Source organism: Octodon degus, unplaced genomic scaffold (assembly GCF_000260255.1).
Source record: "Octodon degus isolate 3935 unplaced genomic scaffold, OctDeg1.0 scaffold00315, whole genome shotgun sequence".
NCBI classification, from domain to species: domain Eukaryota; kingdom Metazoa; phylum Chordata; class Mammalia; order Rodentia; family Octodontidae; genus Octodon; species Octodon degus.
In genome coordinates, this window is record NW_004524891.1 from 975,400 (window position 1) to 992,984 (window position 17,585).

At 44.6% G+C, this 17,585-nt stretch overlaps 1 protein-coding gene and 1 pseudogene across 2 annotated transcripts in view; both read left to right on the plus strand.

The window, feature by feature from the left end:
• Positions 1-17,585, plus strand: part of St3gal3 (ST3 beta-galactoside alpha-2,3-sialyltransferase 3) — a 252,926-nt gene that overhangs the window by 164,211 nt on the left and 71,130 nt on the right. The window lies entirely within an intron of this gene.
• The window catches only part of LOC111814436, a 9,809-nt pseudogene continuing 4,555 nt past the window's right edge, over positions 12,332-17,585 (plus strand).

The following is a 17,585-nucleotide window of genomic DNA, read 5'->3' on the forward strand; positions in this document are numbered from 1 at the left end:
TTTTTTTTTTTTTTTTGAGATAGGTGCTTGCTATGTAGTTCAGGCTGACCTTAAACTCACTATGTAGCCCAGGCTGGCTTCGCACTCACAGTGACCTGCCTAATTTCCCAAGCATTGATATTACACCATGCCCAGCTTCCTAGTGATTTTTAAAATTTCAAGGCTAAAGAAAAAATTTTGTAAGTATCCAGACAAAGGGGCAAAAATCAGACTGATCTCATTTTTCTCTTGCAGTTCTAAATGCCAGAAGACAATGCAATAACATTTGCAGAGTTTTATTTGGGGTTTTGTTTTGGTTTTGCGAGGGTCTTACTATGTAGTTCAGGCTGGTCTGGACTCACTATGTGGCTCAGGCTGGCCTCAAACTTCTAGCAATCTTCCTACCTCAGGATTCTGAGTGCTGGAATTATAGGCATGCCCCACCGTGCCTGGCTCTATTTGCAGAGTTTTAAGGAAAAATAGTTTTGAACCAAGAATTATATACTCTGCCAAGTTAGTATTTCTGTATGAAGGTGACTGAAAGACATTCTCAGATACCAAGAGATTAAGAAAGTAAATGAACCAAGAACCTTCTCTGAAAATTTTGCTGAATGATTTATTGCAGCCAACAGAAAAATTAAGAGTAAGGAGACAATTGTATGAAAGATTTTATGGCAATCATTAAAACTAGTTAAGAAACACAAAGTCTAAAATTGCTATATAGGGTAATAGGCCTAAACAAAAAATAGATTTGTAAGAAAGATTGAAAATTTTAATTCATATAGTTTTAAACTGTTGAAGTTCATGCCAGATATCCAGTGTATTGGTAAATAAATACTGTTTTAGGGCTGGGAAGATGGCTCAGTGGAATAAGCACTTGCCTGGCAAGCACAAGGGCCTGAGTTCATTGCCCGGTTGGGGAGGGGGGGGACTTTCTGTTCCTCTTTGACATGTAACTTAGTGACTCAGCAGGGGACCAAGGTCCTCACTTTGTAAACAAAGTGCAAGAGGAGGGTACAGAGATGGTGCAGATGTAGAAGACCCACAATAGAGTTAACAGCCTCAATACCAGGGAGGGAAAGAGGCTTACCCTCCCTTGTGCTCTTGTTTTGTTATCTTTCACTACCTTGAACTGTTGCCCCTGTGACACACCACCCTGCCTTGGAGCCAGCTAATTATGGACTGAAACCTCCACAAACTGTGAACTAAATAAAACTTACCTTCCTTAAAAATAAATAAATAAATACTGTTTTATTTTTGCCATGTAATGTTACAGATAAGGTACATGTTGCTAAGCTAAGTATATGTTACATCAAAGTACCTTGTCAAAAAAAAAAAAAAAAAAAAGTGCCTTGTCGCTGTGGGCATTAAAGACATTCTAAAGGTCAATCTGCCCAAACTGGAAAATGGCAGTTTTATTTCTCTTAAACAAAACAAAACTAGGACATTCATAATGATAACGTAAGGGAAAAAATTCTAAAGCACTGATTAGAGAGCAGCGGGTATATTTGAAATACTGAATTGGAAAAACCAGTGATTACTACATCTGATGGTAGTTCTTTTCCATCAATTTTTCATCGAGTTGTAGACAAACATAGAATATATACTATACATGCAAAGTTTCTGGAATTGAAAAGAAGTGAAAATTCAAGAAAAAGTAATAAAAGAAAAACACTTTAGAAGGATTAAAATGTACATAAAAGACATTGACAAAGAGCTGGATTATACTTATAAATTTCTTAAATGCCCAGTTAATCTCTAGCCCGGGGTGATGCTGCACGCCTGTTATCCCAGCACCCAGCAGCCATAGCAGAAAGAGCACCATGCAGTCAAGGCTCACCTGGACTACCTACTACTCACGGCTAGCACCAAAGCCCTGTCTCCAAAAATCCCTAAAAATGAAGCCAGCGAGATAGCTTAGTGGACTAAGCACATGCTTAGGCAGGCTCAGGGACCGAGGTTTGCTGCCCAGTGTGCTATGCCGGCCCCGCCCTCAAGGTATGCAGAAATGGGGAGATGGAGACTGGGCGTGGTGGTGTGTGCTTGTAATCCTAGTGCTTAGGATGCTGAAAGCAGGAGGATCACTCCAAGTCCAGTCTGTGTAGTGAGACCCTGTAGGCCCGTACTAAATACATTAAAAATAAATAAATAAAATAAGATAATAGAAACTTTTAGGTCATAGAAATGGAAAGTAACATTATTGTTAGTCAGAAATAAAGGCGTGTGTATTACCAAATATTCACATTTAAGACTTTACATGGCATTCATATATAAGATATAAGATTTGTGTTTATTATCTTCATGTGGATAGTAATTTCACTGTAGTAAATTGATACAGATATATAATACTGTAAAAACATTTAAAATTAGTGCATTTTATGTATTTAGAGTTCATTGGGTAATCCTTTGTTAAAGGGAATACATGTAGCCAGGTGTGGTGTTGCACTCATATAATCCCAACACTCAGAGGCTGAGGCAGAAGGATTGCCCTGAGTTTGAGGCCAACTTGGACTACATAAGCAAGTTCAAGGCCAGCCTGCACTACTACATAATGAGACCCTGCTTCACAAAACAGGGAAAAAAATGAGAATTCATGCAGCAAAAAAATAATTAAAATAATAAATTTTACATGATGTGTATTTTACCATAATTTAAAATTTTAAAAACATTTTCTTTTTTAAAAGGGGAGAAAGCTTTTTATATTTACTCACAGACTTTCTCTGTAAGATACATATTTCCATCTGGTATCCTTTTCTTTAACCTGACCTCCTCCTCCTCCTCTTCTTCTTCTTCCTCCTTCTCCTCCTCCTCCTCCTCTTCTTCTTCTTCTTCTTCCTCTTCTTCCTCCTCCTCTTCCTCTTCCTCTTCTTCCTCTTCTTTTCTTTTGAGACAAGGTCTCACTCTGCAGTTCAGGCAGACCTTGAGCTCACTTTGTAGCCCAGGCTGGTCTCAAATTCACAGCAATCCCCCTGCTTTAATCTCCCAATGCTGAGATTACTGGCATGAGCCACCATGCCCAACTTGACATTCTTTTATTAACATATTTTGTAGTAGCAAATAAAGCCGAATTTGGTAAGTCTGATAAAGTTTTTATTGTAAAGGGTTGATTTTGTTTGTTTGTTTGCTACAATTTTAGGCTGACAATCTCCCTGTCCTCCTTTTAGTAAAGATGTAACCCATTTATTTATTTATTTATTTATTTATTTATTTATTTATTTATTTGCATAATTCTGACAAAAAGTCATCTGACAGAAAATCATCAGTCACCTTTTGTAGTAGCATTTATGTATTTCTGTGGCTGCTTTTTGAGATTTTTCACTTTGTCACTGGTTTCTACCAATTTGAGTATGACTTAACTTTGTTACGGTTTTCTTTTTATTTGGCTTGAGTCTTGTATTGCCTCCTTGATTTTTCAGTTCATAAGTTTTGTTCATTTTTGCATCAAGTTTGGACCTTTTTTCTGTTTTTAAAAATATTGCTCTGCTTTTCAGGATTTCAGGTACATGTATATTGTACCTTTTGTCTCACAGATCACTTATACTCTAGTGTGTGGCTTTTGATTTTTTTCACTCTGTGCTAAATTTCAAACAGCTGATATTGCTATGTGTTCATATCCACTGCTTTTTCTTTTGTAGTGTCTATACTCAAATTCTTAGCAGTTTTCATAATCTCTAAATGGTAGAAATAAACTATGTCCATCTGGTATTTCCTTATTTGAGGTACTATTTTTGATCTCTGTAGGTACCACTTAAGTTTTTATCTCCTGTTTCGATCTTTAGTATGTTCATTTTTTAAGCATACAGAATATATTTATAAGACCTATTTTAACATCCTTGTTAGCCAATTCCATCATCTGTCATATCTGAGACAGTTTCTATTGAATGATTCCTCTCTCTCTGGCCTATATTTTTCTGATTCTTTCCAGATAAGTAAATTTTACATTTTTGGAGTCTAGATTTTGTTGTATTCCTTTAAATAATGCCAACTTTTGGTTGGGTATGTTGCTAAGTTACTTTGAATTAGTTGCCCAAATTAGTTGTTGTTTCAAATTAGTTGCTGAGGCTCAATTTTGATATTATTAGGTAGGGCCTTCGTCTACAGCTGATCCTCTTCATTCCTATTGCAGCACGCTTCTGTGAAAGCTTTACAACTGTGAGGCCCTCCACGGTGGCGGCTGCATGTCCACTGCGGTTTTTGTGAATAAAGACAGTTCCTCATCGTATGTGAGCACCAGGAATTATTTGACCTTCTTCCTAGTGGCTTTTTCCTCAGCCTCCAAGTTTCCCTTACACATGCGAATCAGTGTTTGGCCTCCTAAGCTTTGACCTGTTTTCTCAACTCAGAAAGACCACTGTGTCCCTAGAGCCCCCATCTCTGCATTGAAGTTGGACACTTGTTGAAAGGCAGAAAGCTGGGCATTTACGGAGTTCCTTATTTGCTTTCCTATAAAATAACATAACATGACATGACATGACATGACATAACATAAAATGTACTATAATCCCAGCGCTGGGGAGGCTGAGACAGGAGGATCACTAGGAGTCTGAACTGTAATATATATATTACAGTCGTGCACCACCATACTCAATTTTGGTGTCTGCCATGTCACACCCTGGGTTTCAGGCTGGCAAGGCATAAGGTACAGGGGTTGAACTTGTGTCCTTACTTTTCTTAGGACAGCTTTGTGCTACTTGTTATCCAGAGTCTGAAACCTACCACTGCATATATTTTGACTGGTTTTTTAGTTGTTTAATGTAGAAAGAAAAATCCTGACTCTCTTATTCCATAAAGGCTGGAAAGTAAAAGTCCTCTTGTTCTTCCTTCTGCAGTGTCCCACTATGTAAGTGTATCATGATTCGGTTAATCTTTTCCCCATCGATGGGGAGTTTAGGCAGCTTTAATTTTAGAACTGTTACTTTAATGAATAGCCCTATTCTGTCCATTGCTTGCAGTACATGAAGATTATCTGGAATAAGGGCGATCTGTAGGTCAGAAGTTATAGGCATTTTTTGGAAAGTTACTAGCAAATAGCCCTCCTTATCAGTTTTTTTTTTTTTTTTTTTAAGCTCGAAATGCCTTTAGGGCATTTCTCGTTTGCAGTGACTCCCTGGTTTGGAACCCCAGAAGCTTGAGCTTCAGGGCTTTGTTTAAGCAGGCACTTAAACAACTGAGCTGCTGGGCAGGTCCCCCTTATCAGTTATTGAATTAATCTATTTTTCCCCCATGGGGATAGCCACTATTTCTTTTCTTTCTTTTTTTTTTTTTTTTTGATAGCCACTATTTCTTGATATTTTGTCAAAAATAATACTAAATAAATTTAAAATTTTAATTTTTATGGTATCAGTATTTTGGCAGAAAAGATCTCAATGCAACTGTTATGGTGTAGTAATTTTCACACAACCTAGAAAAACAGCCCATTAAGTCTGTATTTTTTTGTTAGCACTGCCTGAAGCATACATTCTCTTCCTCATTGCAGTCTACCCAGTCACCAGCTCCATACCTGGTACGGACAGGGGAGTAGACAGTACAGGGGAAGGGGACCAACATGCCAGCCTGTCTCAGCAGCATAGTCCTGCTGCTCCACAAGACCAGCCTGCTCCCTCTCAGACCTTGATGTCATCTGCTGGCAAGGCCTCTTCCCTCCCTGGAGCCTTGCCTACCTGGGTACAGCTTCCTCTAATGAGAGATTGGAGAGAGATGGGATTAGATCCAGGGAAACTCAGATTTACTAAGCACCTGCCCTGCCCCAAGCTCTAGATTAAGGCTTTTTAACTATGTGGTCCCATGGAGTGGAAAAGTGTGCTCTTGCACCCACCCCTGCATAAGCTGGCCCCTCGTCCTCAGCTTGTGCTGCCACAGTGTCCACAGGTAGCTCTGTTATTGTCCTTGTGACTATTTACTGATACTTGTATTCCTGTGGTGAGCTGTAAACGTCTTAGAATAAAGACATGACCGTGTTCATGGTTGCAAACACCTAGCAGACCCCTTAGCCCATAATATATATTTAATATTTTTATGAATATGTATTAATTTCTGCTCTAGAGAGTGAAAGTCGAGGGATGTGAGAAATCTTGAAAAGACATTCTTTTAGGGGTGAGTTGCTGAAGAAAAATCATTATTATGACATTCCAATAATGCTCCATTGAAAAGAAATTTGGAGATAAATTTTTCATAGTTCTCTTAATAGACTGTGATTTTGAAAGTTTTCACATTATCTAATTCATTAGTCATAAAAATGAAGTGAGATGAGGTATCTTAGGGCTATGTGTTCGATCATTCCAGCAAAGTTTAACAGTAGATGCTTAGAAGAATTCTGTTCTTTAATGACATTTGTTATAATTAAGTTTGGGGAGAAATATAATAGATCACAGGAAACACTTTAAAGTGTTTGTTTAAAGAGAAAATATAATTCATTTAAGCATCATTTATGTCAGAACCATAACTGGCATACCTCATTTTCCTAGCGGTACTTTATATATCTGAGTAGTTTTTTTTGTGCTTCATAAAAGACATGCTTGAGTATTTGTCTTCTATATGGTGAGCAGGGGCTGCCCACTCAAGTGCTGTGGAGGAGTGTGTGGCAGCACTTCAGCAGAGAACAGGCCCCAATCCATGCTGTTGTGGCCTGCAGAGCAGTAACAGTAGCAGCTGACAGCAGCAGCAGCACCCATGAGAGTGTACTTCATGTCACGTCCTCTGTGGAAACTTTGCCCTGTTCTCATTTAATCTTCCTGGAAGTCATATAAGGTAGGTATTATCAGTCCTGCTTTGAATATGAGAAAATAGAGGCAGAGAGAAGTCAAGCAGTTTTCTTGAGGTTACACTGATAGGAAGTGATTATGAAACCATGTTTTGTTTTTGAAGGTTTCAGTTGTGCTTTTTCTTCAATAGGCCTTATTTTAATGGATACACAGTGCTTTTACTTGACATCAATTATGATTTCATTTAGAAATAATTTAGCTATATCATATCAGCTAGAGTGATTACGGATCTCTCCATTCCTGGGGGTGACTCTGCCAGCGGGAAAGGTTCCATTCTGTTCCAGTCTGTGTTGCTGTTAGGTCCATGCAGCAATACAGACTGTGGCTCCACCAACTAATATAGCATTACCATATTTGTCACAGAAATCTGCTGGCTCCATCTTGCTACCATTTGTTGAATGCTTTGAACTAGAAAAGGACATGATGCATTTTTGGCCAAGGGAAACATCAGGGAGTTGAAGTTGAAACTGTAGTTACTGTAGCTGCTGGCTTGGTGCAAATTCGAAACCATGTTTTGAAAGCAAGTACTCTGATCCTAGAACCCACAGGCCTAACCTCTGCATGCTGCCTCCTCTCACAGGCAACGGGCTGGTGGCCAGAGTACAGAGACCTACCAGGTAGCTAGTGGTGGCTTGCAAGGTGTAGATGTGGAAATTGTCCTCTTGCCAACCTGTATCTCTTAGACACACTTTGCTTTAGAAGGGGCAAGGGTGTGTGATTCTATGATTCTTAGCTGCTAGAGAAGCGATGCTGTGGTCAGAGCTGGCTGTGATCCCTAGAGTGGAAGCATGGCCATGAACCTTGCAGGGTTCTCTGTGGTAGGAAGTCTGGAGTGTTGACTTAGGCTCCCTGTTTCAGGACCCTTGCGTGAGAAGATACAGGAGTCCTACTGCACTCCCCTGAGGGCTGTTAAACTTGTGGGCTCCTGGCCAGGATAGCTGGGTAGCTGGTATCCCCACATTCCTAAGCACTTCCCAAGAAGGATCCTGGGATTTTTAGCACTACAACTCCCTGGAGGGATGGTAGGACTGAGAGGCATCCTTGTTATGCTTTGTCCCATACCACCAATTATAGAGCAGGGCACTGTCCTGTTCTCCACTCTGGCAGAATCACTATCCTTCCAGCCAGGGCGCAAGGGCAACACAGATCCTGCCCCTATGGTAAGGCAGTGAGGTAAAGAGGCACACAAGTGCCTTCTCCATCCCTCTTGTGTCTCTGATTTCATTTCTGTGGTCTGGCTGCTGCCTCCACCCCTACCCCTGGCACAGAGCACTGCTAACAAATGCAGTGGGGAGGTAGACCTCCTTTCATGATGGTGCCTCTTCCTGTATTTTGTTTTATGTATTTATTTGGTGCAAGGTCTCAATACGCAACTCAGACTCGTAGTGATCCTCCTGTCCCAGCCTCCCCAGCACAGGGATTACAGGCATGCGCCACCACGCCCAGTTTTGGTGGCTGAGTCAGCATGGGGCTGGCACAGCACGTGGTACTGGGGATTGAACCTGGGTCCTTGTGCTTGGCATGCAGGCGCTTAGACCGCTGAGCTATCTCCCCAACCCCGCTTCCTCTGTTTTGGAGCTTAAGCTCCTCACTAATTCTTTGTCTTTCCTCCTTCCCAGTCCTCTAGCCTCTGTGATGGCTCCTTGGCAGTCCCCGCTGCAGTCAGCCTTCCCTGTGTCTGTCAGTGTGAGTGCTTGCCCGAGTCTGAGCCAGCCCTCTTCTGTTTTCACTCCCACACTTGAGCTAGCACATATGTGCATTAACTCAGGTCTGTTTCTCTATTCATCTGGAATCGAAAGAGTCAGCTTCCTGCTGTACAGATACACATGGGTGAACAAGAAGTACCTCAAAAGAAGTGCCTCCCAAATTTCCAAAAGTCAGATCAATCCACATTGCGTATTTCAGTAGATAACAACTTTCCTCCTTTCCTCCCTGGGGTCTTGTCTACCTGGATACAGCCTCCTTTAATTAGAGAAACGGAAGAGAGATGGGATTAGGTCCAGAGAAACTCAGATTTACTAAGCACCTGTCCTGCCCCAAGCTCTAGATTAAGGCTTTTTAACTTTGTGGTCCAATGGAGTGGAAAAGTGTGCCCTTGCACTCACCCCTGCATAAGCTGGCCCCTCGTCCTCAGCCTGTGCTGCCAAGGTGTCCACAGGTAGCTCTGTAATCGTCCTTGTGACTATTTTCTGAACAAGAATCCTGGCCTCTGTCTTTCTCCTTCCCCTCTTAAGTATCCAAGTAGCCATTAAGTCCCAGCATGTCTGCCATCCCATAATACCCCTTCTCAGAAGTTAGTCCCTTCACCCATGCCCTAGTCTTTCAACCTCTCCCACACCTCAGGGACCTCTAAGCATTTTCAGTCCCACCTCCCTTTTTTAATGTATTTGTTACAGGGTCTCAATATGCCGCTTGAACTCATAGTGAGCCTCCTGTTTTCGGCCTCCCCAGTGCTGGGATTACAGGCATGTGCCATCACACCTGGTCTCGGTGGCCGGCTCAGCATACCCAGGGGCAGGGCCAGTTTGGCTTGTGGTGCCAGGAATCAAACCCTGGTCCCTACACTTGCCTAAGCAAGCGCTTAGTCCACTGAGCTATCTCACTGGCCCTTCATTTTCTTTAATGGCTCCTTCAAGTTACTATTTAATCATGCTGAGGTTTCTCTTACCCGTGAAAGAGTTGCCACATCAACTCTGCATATTATGTTACAAACATAATAATAATAGCTACCATTCATTTATTCAGCAAAGTACCAGACACTTTCCTAGGTGCTAGAGTATCAGCGTGTATAAGATGCACAAACTCTCCTCTCAGAGAGTACATCCCACTGTGGACACAGACAACCTGTGTGCATGAAGTGTTAAGAGCACTTACTCTGCGCTGGCCATGTTCCAAGCACTGTAGATTCACAGCCTCTGTCAGCCTTGGAACGACCCCATGAAACAAGTGCTGTTGTGCCATTTTATGAATGAAAAACTGTAACTCACCCAAGATCCCAGTAACAGGAGTCAAATTTCACCAATCCATATGCCTTCTGAATCATGGCTCTAAATGGCAGCTACAGAGGATTGCAAACTCCTTCTGTTTGGAGGGTATAGTAAATGTTTTTGGTGTGTACATCCTGAAGTGAAATCTTTGGATACTGGGCCTTTCCTCCCAGGAGAGAAAGAGTGCTCAGTAACTGAATACTTCTCCGCAGCATCGCCAGGGCAGCCTCCATGGGCTGACAGACTGCACGTTCACCTTGACCTGCACTCCAGCCTGGAGCTGAAGGAACTGCTGTCTGTATCCTGCTGGCTCTTCGGCCTCCATTTACCTCGCATATTCCTTAGCATCGGATGTTCTGACGTCCTCCCAGAACCAGTCCATTTTTTGCATTTAAACTGTGTACTTTGCCCTAGTTTGCCCCTCTGCCTCCACTGTCCAAGGATCTCAGCACACCCTGCACACATCCTACAGCTGTACCTGTCTATCACTCTGTCTTCCAACCCTCATAGATGAGACTGTGGTAGATGGCCAGAAGTTGTTTTCTTTGGAAAAACCACCTTCTGCAAAGGCCTAAGGGCCCATACTGCTTGCACAGGTGAATAGTAGAGACTCATCTACTGAGCTTGCCCTGGTTATAAATTTGTGTTGTGCAGGAGAGGTGCTATGCCTCAGCCTCCCACTTGCTTCTGGTGGTATCATAGTTCATCTTTTTTCTTGCCCAAGTCAGGACCTGAAGAGTCCCATCCTAATCTCTGGTAATTCTCCCTGAAGGTGAGAGCAGCTAAAGCTTTGCTAGAGCTCCTCAGGGAGGGAGTAGGTCACTTTGGAGTCTGCTGTGTGCTGTGGAACAAAAAGTGATATGCACAGGCTTGCAACAGCGTTTTGAGAAACTTGAGAATAAGGTTTTAGAAATATTTGTAACTGTGTAATGAATTTAAATGGATGAAAAATGGGACTCATATGTATATTTAATTTTCAACTACTTTTTCTTTTATTCTATGCAATGATCATTCTGTGACAGAATTGAAATTTAAAAAGAAAAGCATGTAGTCCTTTCCAGATGATTGAGAAGCAGTGGGCCACAGTGGAAGCACACAGGTTTCAGAAGCAAATGGGGCTGAGTGGGTAAACCAGCTCTGAACTTCCCTTTCCCCATCTGCATCAACACCTACCCAGGGCTAAGGAGGACGGTGTATGAGACAAACACATGCTCTGGAGGGGTGATAGCAGTGGAGCAGGGAGAGGTTGCCTGGTGAAGGTGATGCCTGATCTATGCTGGAAAAGATGGGGCTCCAGGAGCAAGACTGGATGCTGTTGGAGACAGCCTTTTCCTTTGCAGACCCAGCTCTGGGCTTTCTCTGGCTGGAGAACACTGGCAGCATTTAGCAGCAAGGTCCCTGGTGAGAGCAGGCAGGCAGGCTGCATTCTTGTGGTATTTGAGGTTGATCTTGTCAGATTAACAGCTTTGCTTTCCTTGGTTCAGGTACAAGATCCCCATGTGTGGAGCTCTGATTCTTGCGAAGAGCAAAAGCTGGTGAAAGCACAGAACTGATCCTGGCCCTTTCTCCAAGTTCTGTGAGGCTCTAGGCCAGGAACAACCCTGCACAGGCTTCTTAGCAAGAGGGAGGGGACGTTCTTGGCTCCACCCCCACCCATCCTAGGAGTGAGGCTGCAGCTCTGCAGAGAGTGGGATGCTAATGCCTTTAGGAAGTTGTGCTTTTCCTGCTCTGGCGGCACCTGGAGAGGAGGTCACTGTGTGACTGGCCTCCCAAGATAAATAGAGCTCTTAGAGGAGAGAAGCAGGGTTGATACCTCACCTGTCCCAAGTGGAGGTAGGACACCAGTCTGTGCTCACACGTTGTCATTGGCGTTTTCTGCCCTCTATCCCAATATGCACAGAGTCCAGCTCTAGGCAAGTGAAGTCACCATAGAGGAGGCCCTAGTCAGGAAAACACACACCTGACTGGTAGCAGTGTCAAGAAGATAGGCCTGTTGACATTGGCCATGACATTTTTGTGCCTCATGTGTTGGGATAGACCCATTCTCTGCCCTGCGCCCCAAGAGCTTAGATGGGGTTTCCAACAACAGGACAACTTGAGAACATAGCTGGGAAAGGGACAAGGTGGTGTTGCACTTTCACTCTGCTGCTCAGCCCTCCAGATTAGAGTATCTGGGCAAAGGACCAGCTGCAGAGCTTGCTTTGAGAAGAGAACACCCAAATGGGGCAAAACCACTGAATAGGTGGTATGCTTGGGGCATGGGTTTTGAAACCAGCTCTTTGGAGCTTGTTTAGGGTTGGCTTAGTGCCTCCTGCTTCCACTGGCCCTGCTTTCTTTCAGTCATCATTGAGCTTCTGGCCAAATAAAAGGCTATCTGCATTTCATCTCCCCATCGTCCCCATCCACCTTCGTGCACACTGCAAGACCAACGGCAGCAGAAGGAATGAGGTATAGGACTTTGCTAGCTTTCTGTTTGCTCTAGTGTATATTTGACCATCTTCAACATCCTGCCCAGCTCAAAGTCTGTTGCATATGCAGATGTCCTCATAGGCAGGCCCCTTTCCCAGTGGCTTTTCTCCATGCCTCCGTTAGGCCTGAGGGAGAATGGCCACTGGCTGGGGTAGGTTCCATGAGCATGTGATTCCTTGTGGTAAGAATCCCCCCTCAAGGGGCCAGTGAGATAGCTCAGCAGTCTAAAGCACCTGCATAGGCAAATTTAGGCAGGTGCAGGGGACCATGATTTGATCCCCAGCACCACATGATGCCCCCGCTCTGCCCTCAGGGTGGGCTGAGCTGGCCAAAAAAAAAATCCCCCCCTTGGAAGCAAAGACTTGTACTTAACATGGTCAGCAGCTGGCTTCAGTGAAATCAGTTCTGCTTGTTGTCTGGCCTTCCTAGAGTAGAATAAAAACAACTGCAAGAGGCAGTAGAACAGAGCACAGCAAAGTATGCCTGCCCAGCCCCAGCACTGGCAGCTTCAGGAGGGGTCTTATCTATGATTCTGCCCTCCTAACCCACCTCTTTCTCCCATGGGCTCCAGAAAAGTTGCTGATCTTAACAGAGATGCATTCCTTTGCAGCCACCCAGATTACTGGGAGAAAACATAGGGATCAGGAAGTGTAGGCTGGCGGTGAAAGGCTGTCAGCACAGGCCTAGCTGGATACTTTTTAGACTGCAGGTTCAGAAGAAAGGCCAAGCATGACTCCCGCTCCATTCTAGGCCTCATTCGTGGACTCCAGAGGAGAATTCAGTAAGGGGGGTCAGGCAGTCTTTGCAGCACACCTGCATCTCAATGTCAGCCTCTGTGGGTGGCAAGCCTCTTCCTTATGTAACCTTTAGCCCTTTTCAGGGTGGGGCTTGGGAGCTGGCTGCAGAAATGGTAGCCTAAGGGCTTGTGGCTACAAAGGTGTTAACCATCCTGGTCCTTCAAGCTGAAGGATGCTCAGTCCATGCCCTACCCATGACTAACATAATAGCTGGCAGCATTTCAAAACTTTTCTGAGGTTAGGCCTCAATTTCAAGAAGCAGGGAGCTTTGTAGCTGGGCAGAAGTAGTCTGGCCATACTCAGACTGTCATCTTTTGGCACTGCAGTGAAGCTGGTCCGGGAAAATGGGAACCCGGGCTTTTTCTCCTGACCTCATCGTTGGTCATTGATGTTTGTGGTTGGAGCTGGGCCAGCACCCATGCCAGCCTCACAGTGTCTCATTCATGCTATTTTAGCAAAGACCTGCCCTTCCTCAGTCTGTGCAAGTGAAAAGAGCTTAGGCTTGGAAGACAAGCAAAGCCAAGTTTCAATCCCAGTTTCCACATACCTAAATATGTGACTTTGGGCAGGTCCCTTAGTGAAGCTGAGCTTCAGCCTCATCAGCATAATGCAAGTGGCCTTTTCTACCCATGGGCAGTTGGGGTCATGTCCATGGAGTGTTTGGTGGGTGCCTGGTCTGCAGTCAGCGCTCAGTCAGGGGAGGGAAGTGCTGGTACTCTTTTCCCTTTCCACCCTACCTGCCTGATTCTGCAGACACCTTCCAGTAAGAGATCTTTGCCAGGAGCTGTTGGGACTTGCATAAACTGCACAGAGACCCTGGTGATTGGCGTTTGTTACAGGAATGCTGCCGCTATTAGGAAGTCGTTGTTGGCAGCTCTGATCACATAGGATGGAACATAACTTGTAATTTAAGGGTTGTTTTAAAGCCTTCTGGCCTCACCTGACAGCTGTCATAGCACCAAGGAATGGATATGTCCTTGTACCTACCCCCAGGTGGCATTGCTTTGTAAATTATATAGTCTTTTTTGCCCCGTAAACCTGTGCCTTGTCTATCTGTGAATATGTTGCTGTGGTCTTGGCCCTAGGAGCCAGTGCTTTTCCTTCAGCAAGCAGCTAGGATGTTGTCGGCATCAAGCGCTACAGTGTTTGCTCATGCAGCTGCTGTGGCAGGTTCTCCCCTCAGCAGGGAACCCGACAAGGCAAGCAGGCTGTTCCCACATATGTGCTTCCTGCACTGATCCTTCTTTCCTTCTCCACTATAAAACTCCAACTCAGAAAGCCCTCTATGAAGCCTTTCCTGCTCTGGGGTTCCTGCAGCTCTTGTGCTTCCTGGCTGTACCATTGCTGTGTGCACTGAAGTGTAGCTGTCCTGGGCCCTCAACTCATTTTTGTCCAGTTTTCATCTTTAACTTAACCTGTTTCTGTCCCCTCTCACTGACTGAATGAACTGGGAGCAGCTCCTGATTTCCTGACCTCTGTCTGTCCTATTGCCACACTCACTGGGGCTGGCTTGGGCAGCAACAGTGGAGGTCCTGATACTCTCCTTGAGCACTCTGCCATACCAAAGCCTACTGGGATGCTGAGAACCACAGGCTGGGCTTCCTGCCCAGGCGCAGCACAACCAGGATCAACATGGTGAAGAATCTATAGTGACTCTGGGGATGTATTAAGTTCTAGTTCCTTCTTCCAGTTTGATGAGTGCCCCTACTGAGCTCATACAATCAGGGGTTGTGCGCCTGTTTGTTAACTCCTGTGGTACATTTTATTGAGTGCCTGGCTATGCCTTGAACACTGGGGAGATGGTCTTGAAAAATACAAACAGGGCCCCAACTCAGCATCTGGGAGGGGTAAACCAAAGTTGTAGCTCAGGGTCCTGGTGACATTCAGGACAGGACCTGAGGTAAGGGGCTTGGCGCAGGATCTCCTCACCAGTGCATCCTAGAACCTGGTCCAGTACTAGCTGTGACATACACTGTTGCTGAGTGAGTGGGGCTGTGGGGAGGCCCCAGGCCTGCCTGTCACACAGTAGCTCTGTAGGCTATATCAGGAACTAGAGAGTGATAGCCTGGAGCCTCAGCAAGACTGGCTTGTAAATGACTTTGCATGGACCAGGGTTATAGATAAACAGAAATGACATCTGAAAAGACTGTTCTGAGCCAGTCTTGGCACAATCACCCAAGTAAAGCCCGAACAAAAGACTGTTGATGACATTTCTTGTGCCCAAGTCACGAAAAGCTTCAGACCCAGGGGCGGGGGGGGGGGGGGGGGGAGGAGGGAGGCAGTTTCTGCTTCAGTCATTCATAGACCATAAAGAATGAAGAACCACTTGAAGAAAGTGTGGCTTTCCTGCATAGGATATGTCTGCACAGTATGTTAGTTTAATTCAAGGAGCTTCCTGCAGAGAATGTCTTCAGGGCGTAGGACAAAGTATCTGTCATTTATGTGGGGACTGGAACCTGTTGTCCAGACAAATAGGCTCCTCCGAGAACCCTATCTAGACCCAAAGGATGGTGAATGCAGTACTCTTTTTTTTTTTTTAATTTTATTTATTTATTTATTTATTTGTGTGTGTGTGTGTGTGTGTGTGTGTGTGGCCAGCTCAGCCCACCAGGGGGCGGGGCTGGCTGGCATGTGGTGCTGGGGACCGAACCGTGGTCCCTGTGCTTTGCTAAGCTTGTTCTAAGTAGGTGCTTTAGACCACTGAGCCATCTCACCAGCCCAAATGCAGTACTCTTAAGCTTTGGGAATACTAGGTAGATTTTTCTCTCTCTCTAGCTCCTGAGCACCACTGTCTCTCAAGCCCTAAGTACAGCCCTGAAGGAAGAGTGACAAATAAATAGTTGCTATTTTGCAGGAGTTACAGTGTGTGGGCAGTGTGGTGACAGCAAGGACAAGGCAAGCACAGGGAGCTGTGCATGCTCCCATCCAGGCATCTAACCAAACTCTAGGCAGAGAGGCCTAAAGGAGATGACACCTGTGCCTGCTGCTGGTGAAAAATTAAAAACTGTCCCATTGCCATTCATACCATGGACCCCTGAAGCATTTACTGTTGGAGAAGTTTGTAGCCCTTATAGGCCCAGAGAGTGGCTTGGGGAGCTGCTGGGTTACCCCATGATGTGCAACCCTAGAGAAAGAACCTGGTCTACATTGTGCGTCTCTGGGCTTCTGCTGTAACCATGTTGTCTTGAGACTTCCCACCCATGGTCTTTAAAGAGCAAGACATGTGCTCTTAGTAGCTCAGCTAACCCAACCCTGGAAAGGAGCCAGATGGTCCTGCCTATCTTCCCATGGCCCAAGAAACACCTGGGCAACCCATATGAGCAGGTTGGCCTACTTACATAGAGACCTATACCTTGGAGGTATAGGGAGACCTGCCTACCCTTCCACTACTCTGAAAGTAGCCAAAAAGTCTCACTCACAATCCTGTCTAAAAAGAATCCAGGCAGTCAGCTCTGAGCAGCTTGGCCCACCAAGGCCTTCGGGAAGCATCTAGGTGGCCCTGCCTACCCACCCTTGACCTAGTCAGTCACTGAGGGGCCTAGAAGCAGCTGGATAGCCTTTTCCATTCTCTTGACACTCTAAGAAATGGTTCAGGAACCTAATTTTAAAAGCTCAGCCTATCCATCTTTGACTCTGGGAAGCAGCTGGTAGCCTGCCCTGAGAAAATTGGTCCCTGGAGGCCCCACACAGTTATCTGTTCACCTCTTAGACTCTTGACAGGCACTCCTTCTAAGTCAACTGGTCCACCTGGCCACTATACATTTCTCAGACAGATAGGAAAACAGCCCAACCAGCAAGTCCCCAATTTATGAACAAGTTCTATTCCAGGAAAATCATTTATAAGCTAACAAATGAGCCTTATATAGTATACCTGTGGAAGTTTGTAATGCAGATGTTTGTAAGCCAGGGACTTACTATATAGACCATATTGAGCCATACCTGTTTGGGCCCACCAGGACTCTCCAGCCCCACATAACTCTTAGAAAGTGACAGGGACCCCACATTCCCACCTAAGTGCACCTTACCCAGGGCTGCCAGTGAACCTGCCCCACCTAAGAAGATATAGCACAGCTGAGAGCACAGTCCAACAATCCTTGCAGGCTAGGACACAAAGATAGACATAAACATTATTGACAGTGGTAATACCTGAGGATACTTTACTAAAGCACTCATGTGAGCTGGCATGGTGGTACACACCTGTAATCCCAGCACTCAGGAGGTTGAGGCAGGAGGAGCACTATGAGTTTGAGAGTACCTTTGGCTATATAACAAGTTCAAGGTCAGCCTGGACTATAGCAAGACCCTGTCTCAAGAAAAACAAAATAACAACAGCAAAACTAAAGCCAACTCAGCCATTCTTACAACACGCTCTAGGACACATCACCAGAAAATATTTTATTGCATATAAAATTGATAGAAGCAGCTGATTTACCAACTGCACAAATAATAGCAGGGCACAAATAGGATGAAAAAAAACAGAAAGTTCTATAACATCTCCAAAAGAATACAAACAACTCTAGAACTCTGACCATATAGTCCAAAGAAAATTGGCATATTATCTGAAATTCAGAATTATGATTTAAGGATTTTTT